General features: G+C 37.2%; 1 protein-coding gene and 1 long non-coding RNA gene across 3 annotated transcripts in view; one reads left to right on the top strand and one right to left on the bottom strand.

The window, feature by feature from the left end:
- The window catches only part of LOC128248031 (CLIP domain-containing serine protease B4-like), a 69237-nt gene that overhangs the window by 10950 nt on the left and 55536 nt on the right, over window positions 1–2751 (top strand). The window lies entirely within an intron of this gene.
- LOC128248032 (uncharacterized) overlaps window positions 1–2751 on the bottom strand; it is a 32832-nt gene that overhangs the window by 29561 nt on the left and 520 nt on the right. The gene's annotated exons all lie outside the window — the stretch shown is intronic.

Raw genomic sequence — 2751 nt, 5'->3', positions numbered from 1 at the left:
TATATATAGTTGAAATTTACAGAAAAACCCAAAAAGAAGACAGGTGTATGAACAACAAGCAGGTGTATTAGTTTAACGCTCAGGAAGGTGAGAAAGCCTTTTACGTTTCGAGCCTACGCTCTTCAACAGAAAGGAACACGAGGAAATAAACAAAGAGAGAATAAAAAACCTTACACACACACATATACACACACATACACACACACACACACACACATACACACACATATATATACACACACATATTTCTATGAATATTGATATGTAGAGGTAGTTATTGTAACGAGAATATATATATATATATATATATATTGCTTCTTTTTTCTGTGATTTAGCTTCGTATGTATTGAACTGCTGTATTTGAGATGCTTGACAGTTTGATCATAAGGATTTTAGTTTTTCATTTTTTCTGTTTTGTTCTGATTATTTCATGTTTTCCTACTTTTTATCTGTAACAACCTAGAAAGCTTCGAAAATTTATATTAAACAAATTTTGATAGATTTATTACATATTATTCGATAATCATATCCCAGCATATAATTTGTTATCCATAGCCGTCTGCTTCCCACCCACATGTTACCTGGCTGAGTCCTACTGCGTGGCACCATGGGCAAGTGTCTTCTACTATAGCGACGGGTCGATGAAAGACTTGTGGGTGGATTTGGTAGACGTCGTATGTATGCATGTATGTCTGTGTGCCTGTGTTTGTACCCCCACCATCGCTTGACTTAGCGGATCGGTAAAAGAGATGCTAGAATAAGTATCATGTTTTAAAAAGTATTGCGATCGATTCATTCGACTAAAATTCTTCGAAGGAATGCCCCAGTATGGCCACAGTCTACTGACGAAAACCAGTGAAAGATAAGAGGTAAAAGATATCTCTGGAAGCTTTTTTTATCCACATATACACACGTTTAAGTAGTAACTCGAAAACACAAACACAAACAAAAAGTTTCAGATATATACCGGACATTTTTTGTCCCTAACAGCAAAGCTATTCATTTTCTCCTCGCAAACTACGGTCGTTCATTAAATCACAAATTTAAATGAAATTTAAGTTTCAAAAAAAATAATTGCTTTTAATATAGACACAAGGCTAACAATTTTGAAGTGACAGGTCCACTCTCAAACGTTGACTCTAAGACATTATTGTACCGACCCCTAAAGGATGAAAGGTAAAGTTCACCGCTCGGTTGGATTTGTAGTCAGAACATAAAGAATTGTTGCCTACTGGGGTCGATCTAATCGGTTGGGGCCCTCTCCCCAAATTTTCGGGCCTTGTGCCTAAAGTAGAAAAGAATATATTTGCCCGACAAAGGCTTTGGTCGGCCCGACGCTATATTAGAAGACACTTACCCATGGAGCCACCCAGTCGAAGTGAACCTAGAACTATGTGGCTGGGAAACAAGCTTCTTACCACACAGTCACGCCAGCGCCTAAATGGCTCAGTGGTTAGAGCTACGAGCTTACGATCGTGATGTTGTGAGTTCGATTCTCAGACCGATCTGCGTGTTATGTTCTTCAGCAAGACACTTTATTTCACGTTACTCCAATTAACTCAGCTGTATCGGCCCCCTTGCCTTTTCCTTCCATAACATCAGTGATGTAGAGAGGGGAGGCTGGTATGCATGGGCGACTGCTGGCCTTCCACAAACAACTTTGCCCGAACTTGTGCCTCGGAGGGTAATTTTCTAGGTGCAATCCCATCGTCAGTCATGACCGAATGGGGTCTCCTCATATATATATATATATATATATTGAGTTGATACATTATATATATATATATATATATATATATATATATATATATATATATATATATATACATATATATACATATACATTACTGTTCCGTTAAGGTAAGGTCAATAAAAAGTACTTCATCCATTAAGAGATAAATATCAATTAATGTCGGCAGTTTTAAAATGCGTAGTACCATTAGTTTCTTGAGGTGAAAACACGTTTCTAGGCAGGATTTTATAACACGGCTTGTGCCTCGAAGAACTCTGCATGCTCAGAGAACATTGTTCTAATTGAAAATAAGAACACTGCTTCATGAGTAAATCTGAGAAGATTGATGCAAAACGTGGAAGTTGCCGTGCGGCAAAATCCATTCACATGTGATTTGTTTGCCTGGGGCTATAGTACCAGATTGTTGCCCAAGTTGCCATGCAGTGGCACTGAACCCGAAACCATGTAGAAGCAATCCACACAGGCATGCCAGTGGCAACCTCTGCTCAGTCAAGCACATAAAAACAGCCTCTCTCACACCGAAACGCTTCCATAGAATTTTATACACGTCTGTATACGATTCCTGAAAGGAATATGAGTTGTCGAGGAAAAGATGTATTGCAATCAGGTAGATTTGGAAAACGTAAAAGAAGAAAGCTTCATAGCTTGAAAAAGGGAGTGTAAGATATGCGTGTGCGTATGCGAGTGCGTATGTATGCGCATGCACACGCGTGTGTGAATGCGTATGTGTTTGTGTATGTATACAGTGTATGCGTATATGTGTTTATATATGTGTATATGTATGTATGTTTATATATATGTGTATGTATATATATATGTATATACATATATGCTCACGCGCGCGTGTCTGTGTGATTGTGTATGTGTATGTTTATGTATGTATACCAGTATATACGTTTATATATGTGTGTGTATATATATATACATGGATATATATATATATAAATACATATATATATATGTATACACATATATATATAAAATATATATGCATGTGT

The sequence above is a fragment of the Octopus bimaculoides genome, chromosome 6 (genome assembly GCF_001194135.2).
Source record: "Octopus bimaculoides isolate UCB-OBI-ISO-001 chromosome 6, ASM119413v2, whole genome shotgun sequence".
Taxonomy (NCBI): domain Eukaryota; kingdom Metazoa; phylum Mollusca; class Cephalopoda; order Octopoda; family Octopodidae; genus Octopus; species Octopus bimaculoides.
The sequence above is the reverse complement of the archived record's forward strand: the minus strand, read 5'-3'. Positions and strand labels throughout refer to the sequence as shown.